Raw genomic sequence first — 11,425 nt, forward strand, 5'->3', positions numbered from 1 at the left:
TTAGTAGAGATGGGGTTTCACCATGTTGACCAGGATGATTTCGATCTCTTGACCTCGTGATCCACCCGCCTCGGCCTCCCAAAGTGCTGGGATTACAAGCGTGAGCCACCGCGCCCGGCCTTATATTTTTATTTTTGAGATGGAGCCTTGCTCTGTCGCCCAGGCTGGAGTGCAATGGCGCAATCTCGGCTCACTGCAGCCTCTGTCATCTCCCAGGATCAAGTGATTCTCCTGCCTCAGCCTCCCGAATAGTTGGGACTACAGGTGCATGCCACCTTGCCTGGCTAATTTTTGTATTTCCTTATTTATTTTTATTTATTTTGTTTTGTTTTAATTTTTGTATTTTTAGTAGAGATGGGGTTTCACTATGTTGATCAGGCTGGTCTCGAACTCCTGACTTCGTGACCCACCTGCCTCAGCCTCCCAAAATGTTGGGATTACAGGCGTGAGCCACCTCGCCCAGCCACACATGCTTCTATTTTATTTTATTATTTTTTTTAGACAGAGTCTTGCTCTGTCACCCAGGCTAGAGTGGAGTGGCATGATCGTGGCTCACTGCAGACTCTGCCTCCCAGGTTCAAGCAATTCTCCTGCCTCACCCTCCCAACACGTAGTTGGAACTACAAGCTTGCACCACCACTTCCTGCTTTTTTTTTTTTTTTTTTTTTGAGACGGAGTTTCACTCATGTTACCCAGGCTGGAGTGCAATGGCACAATCTCAGCTCACCGCAACCTCCGCCTCCTGGGTTCAGGCAATTCTCCTGCCTCAGCCTCCTGAGTAGCTGGGATTACAGGCACGTGCCACCATGCCCAGCTAATGTTTTGTATTTTTAGTAGAGACGGGGTTTCACCATGTTGACCAGGATGGTCTCGATCTCTTGACCTCGTGATCCACCCGCCTCGGCCTCCCAAAGTGCTGGGATTACAGGCTTGAGCCACCGCGCCCGGCCTTTTTTTCATTTTTAGTAGAAACTTAGTTTTGGCATGTTGGTCAGGCTGGTCTCAAACTCCTGGCCTCAAGTGATCCATCCCTGCCCCCCTTGGCCTCCCAAAGTGTAGGGTTTACAGATGTGAGTCACCACACCCAGCCTACCAGATGCTTCTTTAGATCCAAACTTCCTTTTTTTTTTTTTTGAGATAGAGTTTTGCTCCTGTTGCCCAGGCTGGAGTGCAATGGTGCAATCTCGGCTCACTGCAACCTCTGCCTCCAGAGTTCAAGTGATTCTCCTGCCTCAGCCTCCCAAGTAGCTGGAATTACAGGCATGCACCACCACGCCCAGCTAATTTTGTATTTTTAGTGGAGATGGGGTTTCTCCATGTTGGTCAGGCTGGTCTTGAACTTCTGACCTCATGTGATCCGTCCACCTCGGCCTCCCAAAGTGCTAGAATTACAGATATAAGCCACCACACCTGGCCTAGATCCAAACTTTCTAACTGCCCTGGACTTAGAAAGTACTACTGAAGATGGCGGCATTAAAGTTATTTTGCTGCTTAACAATCGAGATTGGCTGAATGTTACATAGTCTTTTTTGTCTGTTAATTTGTAGAAACAGGGTCTCATTATGTTCCTCAGTCTGATCTGGAACTCCTAGCCTCAAGTGAGGGCGTGGTTGCTCACGCCTATAATCCTAGCACTTTGGGAGGCCAAGGTGGGTGGATCACCTGAGGTCAGGAGTTCACGACCAGCCTGGCCATCATGGTGAAACCCCATCTTAAAAATAAATAAATAAATAACCGTAAACCACCACACCTGGCTTGTTACAGAACCTTTTCATTAAGAAAGTTGCTTTATGCCAGACTCAGTGGCCCACGCCTGTAATCCCAGCACTTTGGGAGGCCAAGGTAGGCAGACTGCTGGAGCCCAGGAGTTCAAGACCAGCCCGGGCAACATAACAAAACCCTGCCTTTACAAAAAATACAAAAACTAGCTGGGTGCTGTGTTGCTCACCTGGAGCCCCAGCTACTGGGAAGGCTGAGGTGGGAGGATGGCTTGAATTGAGGAGGTTGAGGCTGCAGTGGGTTGTTATGGCGCCACTCCATTCCAGCCTGGGTGACAGCAAGACTGTGTCTCAAAAACAAAAAAAGTTGCTGTTTATGTTGTTTTTAGATTACCAGGCTATTTTCACAAGATATTAATTAATTCCTTTAATTATTAAAAAAAATACTGAATTTTACCCACCTCAGGCCAGATGTATTTAGGGAATTGGGAAATTCCTAATCTGGGCCTCCGATTAAATGACAAAAGCTCAAGACTGGGACTGTCATCCTGCCACTGAACGCTGTGTGATCTCTCACTTAATTGCACAATGCTTCATTTGCCTCATCTGTAAAGTAAGAATGTTGGTACAAACGATTTCTAAGTTTCTAGGGTTCAAAACCCTATTAGTTGAACCCATCTAGTTAATGTAAGACTGTCAGACTGAATCATACATTCAAAATGAAGAGTTGGATCAATTTATAGATCATTCTAGAAAAAAATTAAAAATGAGTTAGACCTCAATTAGATATATTTCAGGCCACATTGTTTAGTCTATTTTATTTTTCTGGGGCTGTAAGACCAGAACACTACCTGACAGATCAAGGTAACTTGCTTGTTCTCAGATCCATTTCACCTAGATGGGACCCTCAGAGATTCAAGCATTTATACCTAACAATGCCAGGCTCCATATACACTGAAAAAACAAAGACATTCAGCCCCAGTGCCAACCAAATCCTACATGTAGTGTCTACCACCATTTAGCTAACCAGGCTTTTGCAATTGAAAAGTGCCAGTGAGTCACCTGGAGACCTTTTTAAAATGCACATTCTGATTCAGTAGATCTAGGGTAAGGCTCAAGATTCTCCATTTCTAACAAGTTCCCAGTTGATGTGATGCTGCTGGTCTGTGTTTCACACTTACAGTGGCAAGGGAGCTAAACTACTAGCAGCCCACTGTCTTCTTTTTCAAATGCATGCTATTTTTGATTTTTAAAAAACTCTTTAGCTGATCAATCTAATGCTGCTTTCAAATAACATTCGTGAAATAAAGTCAGAATTAAGGTCCTTCCTAAAATAAATGTGTTGGGTGTGGAGGCATTACACTTTGCTAAAGGTTAGGAAACTTAGAAATGTGTTTCTTCTTTAAATCTATAGATAGATACCTTACAGTAGCAAAGATTCATTAACATATATAAATATCTTGCTCTAAAACAGGAGTCAAGGCAGTAGATTGTAAGGATTCATAACATAACCTAGCAAAACCTTTTAGCCCCCACACCCAGTACGTACAAAAGGCTTAAACAAAAGATATATAACCAACTAAGGCAAAAGATATGAAGAGGCATTTCATAGAAGGGACTTGAACAGTCAATAAACATATGAAAAAATCCCACCAGGCCGGGCACGGTGGCTCATGCCTGTAATCCCAGCACTTTAGGAGGCTGAGGCAGTCAGATCACAAGGTCAGAAGTTTGAGACCAGGGGCGGGGAGACGTTTATTAAAAAAAAAAAAAAAGTTTGGGACGAGCCTGACCAACATGATGAAACCCCGTCTCTCCTAAAAATACAAAAATTAGCCAGGAGAGGTGGCGTGCGCCTGTAGTCCCAGCTACTCAGAAGGCTGAGGCAAGAGAATCCCTTGAACCTGGGAGGCAGAGGTTGCAGTGAGATGAGATTGTGCCATTGCACTCCAGCCTGGGCAACAAGAGCAAAACTCTGTCTCAAAAAAAAAAAAAAAAAAAAAAAGGATATGTTATACACTGCTAGTGGGATTTAAGCTGGTGCAATTACTTTATTTATATTTATTTATTTATTTATTATTTTTGTCATCCAGGCTAGAGTGCAGTGGTATAATCACAGCTCCATGTAACCTCTACCTCTAGGGCTCAACTGATCCTCCCACCTCAGCTTCCTGAGTAGCTGAGACTACAGGCAAATGCCACAAGTCCTAGCTAATTTTTGTATCTTTTTGTAGAGATGGGATTGTGCCATGTTGTCCGGGCTGGTCTCCAACTTCTGGCCTCAAGTGATCCACCCCACTCAGCCTTCCAGATTTAGCCAAGGGCTGAAATTTAAAAAGAGATGGGATTACAGGCGTAAGCCACTGTGCCCAGCCCCTAACTATATTTTAATAGTCATATAATAATCTATTATATCATATCAAGCAGATAATTTACTTAGCTGTTTTCATATTATTAACAATTAGATTGTTTCCTTTATTCATTATTCTGCTTTTCCAGTTTTCCTTCTCTTTTCAGTAATTTCCATATGAAAAACTTCTAACAGAATAATTACAAGGTCAAAGGGTTTGAACATGTATACAAGTCTTCAGACATGTACATAAAATAATTTCTGCAGCTGAAAGTATATCTTCACTCAGATGTACTTCCATCACTTCAAATTCAGACTTTCTAAAATAGAAGTAGCTGCTGCATTCCAGCCTAGGCAACAGAGTGAGACCCTGTCTCAAAAATAAAATAAAATAGAACAGCTCCCTGTTATCACCCTTTCTAAATGTTTTCCTTCTCCCCTTTACTCCATTACAGGCAATAGAAATATCGGGAACCCAGGCTGGCCAAATTCCTGTTCCTAATTCCTAGAAATATCCTCCTAGAAGAAAGACTGTCCTGGAGGAGACAGATCTCCCTCAAGGGCCTAAATGTACTGTGAAGTGCTTTTGGAAACTCTGCTAATATGCTTAAGAATTTCTTCAGCTGTGATGACTATGTTAAAAACATTTATATATATATATATATATATTCACACACACACACACACACACACGTATCTGTATATATAGTCCTCAGCCTCCCGAGTAGCTGAGACTACAGATGTGCACCACCATGACTGGCTAATTTTTCTTTGTTTTATGTTTTTGTTTCTTTTTTTTTGGTGGGGGGGCAGGGGGGATGGGCTCTGTTGCCCAGGCTGGAGTGCAGTAGCATGATCTCAGTTCACTGCAACCTCCGCTTCCTGGGTTCAAGAGATTCTCCTGCCTTAGCCTCCCAGGTCGCTGGGACTACAGGTTCATATCACCACCCTCAGCTAATTTTTTGTATTTTTAGTAGAGATGGGGTTTCACCATGTTAGCCACTATGGTCTTGATCTCCTGACCTTGATCTGCCTGCCTCAGCCTGTCAAAGTGCTGGGATTACAGGCATGAGCCACTGCGCCTGGTCCTTTGTTTTTTGTTTGTTTGCTTTTGTTTGGGTTTTTTTTTTTTTTTTTTTTGGAGACAGTGCTTCACCACGTTGGCCAGGCTGCTCTGGAACTCCTGATCTCAGGTAATCCACCTGCCTCAGCCTCCCAAAGTGCTGGGATTACAGATGTGCGTCACCACACCTGGCTGCCTGGCTAATTTTTGTATTTTTTGTAGAGACAGGGGACTCACTATGTTGCCCAGGCTGGTCTCGAACTCATGAGCTCAAGCGATCCATCTGCCTTGACCTCCCAAAGTGCTGAGACTACAGGTGTGAGCCACCACGTCCATCCTTGTCTCTGATTTTTTAAAGAAAAGAAGGAGAAAAACCAACAATCTGACCATATAGAGAGGTCAGATTTAGTGGTCATTTAGAAGCCTAGCCCTGGGAAGCAAACTACTAGCCACGCCACCCTAGTGCTGGGTGAGTTACTGATCTTCTCTGTGCCTCATCTCCTTATCTGTAAAATAGAGATGAATATTTTATATATACACACTTACACATATGTGTATAAACCTTAGTATTTTTCAAGCCTGTCTAAGCAAGATCTCATTCACTCCCTGATTCAATTCCCATATACACCACATGAATTCCAAGTCTCCGACTATACAGCAGCCTGCCTGTTGAAGTTCAGACTTGTTTCTGTTCTTTTCTTTTTTTTTCTTTCTTTCTTTCTATTTTCTTTTTTTTTTTTTTTTTTTTTTTCGTTGTTTTGCTTGTTACCCAGGCTGGAGTGCAGTGGCACGATCTCGGCTCACTGCAACCTTCGCCTCCTGGGTTCAGGCAATTCTCCTGCCTCAGCCTCCTGAGTAGCTGGGATTACAGGCACGTGCCACCATGCCCAGCTAATTTTTTGTATTTTTAGTAGAGACGGGGTTTCACCATGTTGACCAGGATGGTCTCGATCTCTTGACCTCGTGATCCACGTGCCTCGGCCTCCCAAAGTGCTGGGATTATAGGTGTGAGCCACCGCGCCCGGCCTCTTTCTATTTTCACATTGAAGGCCATATTAAAGTTATTATCCTCACCTATCAATCTACATTTCTTTCCTATTGTTCAAGGTAGGCACTTTGTCATCATTCTTTTGTTGTTGTTGTTATTTTTATTTTATTTTTTTTTGGTGCCGTGACTCGGATTATTTTTGTTTTTTGAGATAAAGTCTCGCTCTGTCACCCAGGTTGGAGTGTAGTGGCTTGATCTCAGCTCATTGCAACCTCCATCTCTCGGGTTCAAGCGACTCTTCTGCCTCAGCCTCCTGAGTAGCTGGGACTATAGGCGCACGCCACCACACCAGGCTATTTTTTTTTTTTTTTTTAACTTCACATGTCCTTGAATTAACACCTGGCTAATTTTTGTATTTTTAGTAGAGACAGGGTTTCACCATGTTGGCCAGGCTGGTCTCAAACTCCTGACCTCGTGATCGACTGCCTCGGCCTCCCAAAGTGTTGGGATCGCAGGCTTGAGCCACCACACCCAGCCCTGTCATCATTCTTTACTTCAACCTCTGCTCAGTTTTTTGCATTACCTATCTCAGCTAATGGCACCATTAATCCTATCATCCAAACCAGAATGGGAGCATCACCTTTGATTCTCTATCTTCATCTCTACTACCAAATCCATTTGTAAATTCTCTCATTCAAACATTTCTCGGTTTTCTGCCTTCATCTCCAATCCTATCACCACTAATATATGTTAGGTCCTCAAACCCTCACTATTGGGATCACCTTCCTTTTCTTTCTTTTTCTTTTTCTTTTTGAGACAGGGTCTCACTCTGTGACCCAGGCTGGAGTACAGTGGCACAATCACAGCTTACTGCAGTCTCAGCTTCCTAGGCTCAAGCAATCCTCCCACCTCAGTCTCCAGAGTAGCTGTGACCATAGGTGTATGTACCACTATCCTTAGGTAATTTTTAAATTTTTTGTAGAGATGGGGTCTCACTTTGTTGCCAGGCTGGTCTCAAACTGTTGGCCTTAAAGTGATCCTCCCTTGCAAACTCCTCCTCCCAAAGTGCTGAGACTACAAGCACAAGCCACCATGCCCAGGTTACCTTTGAATTATTCTTCCCATCTTCAATCTCTCTTCTCTGACTTCCCCCTCTATCCTGTTCTGTAGCCAATCATCTTTCTAGAATGAAATCCAATCATGTTCCTTCCCTAGAAATCCTAAATGGCTCCCTATTGTTTTCAGGATAAAAAGCATACCCTTTCTCATAGATGAAGATATTTAACATTTTAACAAACAATACTGGTAACTAAGATTTAGCCAGCACTTACTGTGGGTCAGATAGCATTCAAGATGATTTGCATGATCGGTCTCAGTGGCTCATGCCTGTAATCCCAGCACTTTAGGAGGCTGAGGCAGGTGGATCACTTGATGTCAGGAGTTCAAGACCAGCCTGATCAACATGGAGAAACCCCATCTCTATTAAAAACACAAAAATTAGCTGGGCATGGTGGCATGCGCCTGTAGTCCCAGCCACTTGGGAGGCTGAGGAAGGAGAATTGCTTGAACACAGGAAGTGGAGGTTGCAGTGAGCCAAGATTGCACCACTGCACTCCAGCCTGGTGACAGAGTGAGACTTTGTCTCAAACAAACAAACAAAAAGATGCTTTTCATTTATTAACTTGTCCTCACAACAACCGTATAAAATGGCATTATTATCATTCTGTGCTTGGCCCATAGTAGATGTTCGATGAATACTATTGAATGAGTGCATTCCTCTTTTAGAGTTGGGAAATGTGGCTTAGGACATTAGGTTACCCAAGATTTCATAGCTAGTAAATGGTTAAGATGTTACACAGCACAGTCTGTCTCCAGGGCCTACAAACATTATCCATGAAACCTCAAGGCTCTTTAAGATCATATCATAGCCTAACCTACTTTTCTTTTTTTTTTCTTTTTGAGACAGGGTCTGATTCTGTTACCTAGGCTGGAGTGCAGTGGTGCTATCACGGCTCACTGCAGCCTCGACCTCGACCTCCTGGTCTCAAGCCATCCTCCTGCCTCAGCCTCCCAAGTAGCTGGGATTACAGGCACACACCACCACATCTGACTAATTTTTTTGTTTGTTTTTTTGAGATGGAATCTTACTCTGTCACTCAGGCTAGAGTACAGTGGTGTGATCTTGGCTCACTGCAACCTCCACCTCGCAGATTCAAGTGATTCTCCTGTCTCAGCCTCCTGAGTAGCTGGATTACAAGCATGCACCACCACACATGGCTAATTTTTGTATTTTTAATAGAGATAGGGTTTCACCATATTGGCCAGGCTGGTCTCGAACTCCTGACCTCAAGGGATCCGCCCACCTTGGCCTCCCAAAGTGCTGAGATTACAGGCAGGAGCCACTAGGCCTGGCCATCCAACCTTTTTATGAGTCCTATGAGAAGCATCCTCTACCCTGAGGCAGAACTACTCATTTCCTCTTCTTTTGCTCCCATAGCACTTTATGTATTCCTCTAATTACAGACACTCTACACTACATCAAGATTTATTTAGGTGTCTGCTTCTTACCAGGTTGTGTTCTCCTTCAGGGCAAGAGCTAAATTTCATTCATGTTTGTATCCCCAGCCTGGCTAGGGATGTGATCAGGATTCAATATTTGTTAAATGAATGAATAAATGGATGTCTTTGATTTGACTTTGCAAAAGATATAGGAAATATTTATTTGAAAGGACTTTTTTTTTTTTTTTTGAGCTGGAGTTTTGCTCTTGTTGCCCAGGCTGGAGTACAATGACGCAATCTCGGCTCACTGTGACCTCTGCCTCCTGGGTTCAAGTGATTCTCCTGCCTCAGCTTCCCAAGTAGGTGGGACTACAGGCGTGTGCCACCATGCCCAGCTAATTTTTGTATTTTTAGTAGAGACGGAGTTTCACCATATTGGCCAGGCTAGGTTTGTCTCAAACTCCTGACCTTGGTGATCCACCCGCCTCAGCCTCCCAAATTGCTGGGATTACAGGTGTGAGCCACCACGCCCGGCCTAAGGACATTTTTTCAATAATCACCTTTGTATAGAAGCTAAGGGCACAAGATTAAATCTTAGCAAAGGTTTTTGGCAGGAGGCTATTTCAATATCAACAAGATATCTTGCTTTCTAACATTACTTATTACAAGGGTGTCAAGGAATAGTTACAAAGACAAATCTTAAGTGCACTTAATGGAGGACAAGGCAAATGAATGTGAATAGTTTGGTAACATAAGCAATCTAGAGAATGAAGCCTAGGGAACTTAAAGGCCACAAAGGCCTTAAATGTTTTCATTTATCTTTTAAATTTTGGAAAAAGGAGTTGACAATAGAAGAAAAAAATTACCAGGCACCTGTGCTAAGTTAATGTTTATGGATTCTAGTTTGAATGGCTTCTCGAAAGATTAAGGACATCGAGGTCCTCATTGTACATAATGTATCATCTTTTCTTTGTCTATGAGATGTTGATAACTGCAAGTTCAGTTTCTGAGCCCTGTCATTTGGTAGGTTCTTTGGATCCTTGGATCTCTGGAAATTGTTGATTCTTGCCAACTGGTCTTACTAATTACAAGCTTCCAGAGAGATGCATCTGACTCATTGACAAATCCAGAAAGTAAAACCATCCTCTCTATTGTTGTCCTGGTATATACTTGACAATTATTCCAATATTATTTTCAGTGACTTTGTTAAGTCTTTCCACTTTTTCCCTCCCCACCTTTCTCTGTGTAACCAAACACATTAGTTGAAAAATTCTCAAGAACTTTTTCTTACTTCCATTCCATAAATATGGCCCAAAGCATCAACTCCATGATGATAAAAAAAAAAAAAAAAAAAAAAAAAAAAAAAAAAAGCTTGCAAAGAAGTATATGCCTAGAAGCTTCTTCTAAGCTTCTTCTAGCTATTTGTCACTGCTTATTCGGTAAACTTAATCTTCTTGCCAAATAGGAACCAGGATAACAAGAAAAACAGCTGGGTCATGAGTATAGGAGCATCACGGAAGTGCCTGGGTATAGACAAACAGGAGCTTTTGTGCTGAGCTGATCGAACTGTCGGGTTATAAACTGACTGTTTAGTGAGCCAGAGAGGTTCAAGATTCTGAAAGAGAGAATGATTAATTGCACAAAGGCCAAGAGGACGGGAGTGGGGAGAGTGTGATCCACAGCATAGGTAGAAAAAATAGCCTTAATAGGTGAAAGGAAGGGTGTTATTTTGGAGGCAGGAAGTCGGGGGAGTTCCTTTCAAAGACTTCTGTTTTCTCTAAAGTTGGAGGTGAAGTCATTGTTGGAGGGAGGGAAGGGTGGGTCAGAGGTTTGTGGAGATTTTAAATGGCTATTGTGGATAATGGGAAGCACTGGCTTAGGCTGGGCACCCTTACAGGTGAAAAGGCAAAGAAATGAGCAACGTGATGGGCCAAGAGCTACAGGATGAAGAAGGAAGAGATGAAGGCAGAAGGGACTCCAAAGGGAGAAAGGAGAAGGGCCCAAACACTCGAGTACAAGGAGCAATTGAGGAAAGGGCAGAGGAGGAGAAAAGTTTGGTCAAAGAGTGGTATGTCCAAATTCTCCTTATTATTATTATTATTATTATTATTTTTTTTTTTTTGAGACGGAGTTTCGCTCTTGTTACCCAGGCTGGAGTGCAATGGCGCGATCTCGGCTCACCGCAACCTCCGCCTCCTGGGTTCAAGCAATTCTCCTGCCTCAGCCTCCTGAGTAGCTGGGATTACAGGCACGCACCACCATGCCCAGCTAATGTTTTGTAGTTTTAGTAGAGACGGGGTTTCACCATGTTGACCAGGATGGTCTCGATCTCTTGACCTCGTGATACACCCGCCTCGGCCTCCCAAAGTGCTGGGATTACAAGCGTGAGCCACCGTGCCCGGCCTCTCCTTATTATTTTAAGTTCAACAAACAGTATCAGCTTAAAATTAAATATGCAGCTTTTTTTTTCTTTTTTTGGGGGGGGACAGGGTCTCTTGCTGTTGCCCAGGCTGGAGTGCCATGGCATGATCACAGCTCACCACAGCCTTGACCTCCCCAGGCTCAGGTGATCCTCCCACCTCAGCCTCCTGAATAGCCAGGACTACAGGCCTACCTATGCCACCATGCTTGGCTAATTTTTGTATTTTTTGTTTTCTTTTTTTTTTTTGAGACAGAGTCTTGCTCTGTCGCCCAGACTAGAGTACAGTGGCATCATCTCGGCTCACTGCAACCTCTGCCTCCCAGGTTGAAGTGATTCTCCTGCCTTAGCCTTCTGATTAGCTGGGACTACAGGCATGTGCCACCAT

The 11,425-nt window shown here is 43.4% G+C and overlaps 1 long non-coding RNA gene across 1 annotated transcript; it reads right to left on the reverse strand.

Moving 5' to 3' along the window:
- Nucleotides 1–494: 494 nt before the first annotated feature.
- On the reverse strand, nt 495–10,891 carry LOC116560403. Its single transcript, XR_004272953.1, has 3 exons — nt 10,871–10,891; nt 6,603–6,605; nt 495–627 (listed from the first exon to the last, which is right to left on the reverse strand). It is a non-coding gene; the product is annotated as an uncharacterized LOC116560403 (long non-coding RNA).
- Nucleotides 10,892–11,425: the final 534 nt, after the last annotated feature.

The sequence above is a fragment of the Sapajus apella genome, unplaced genomic scaffold (genome assembly GCF_009761245.1).
Source record: "Sapajus apella isolate SASKATOON/1434 unplaced genomic scaffold, GSC_monkey_1.0 scaffold26, whole genome shotgun sequence".
Lineage (NCBI taxonomy): Eukaryota > Metazoa > Chordata > Mammalia > Primates > Cebidae > Sapajus > Sapajus apella.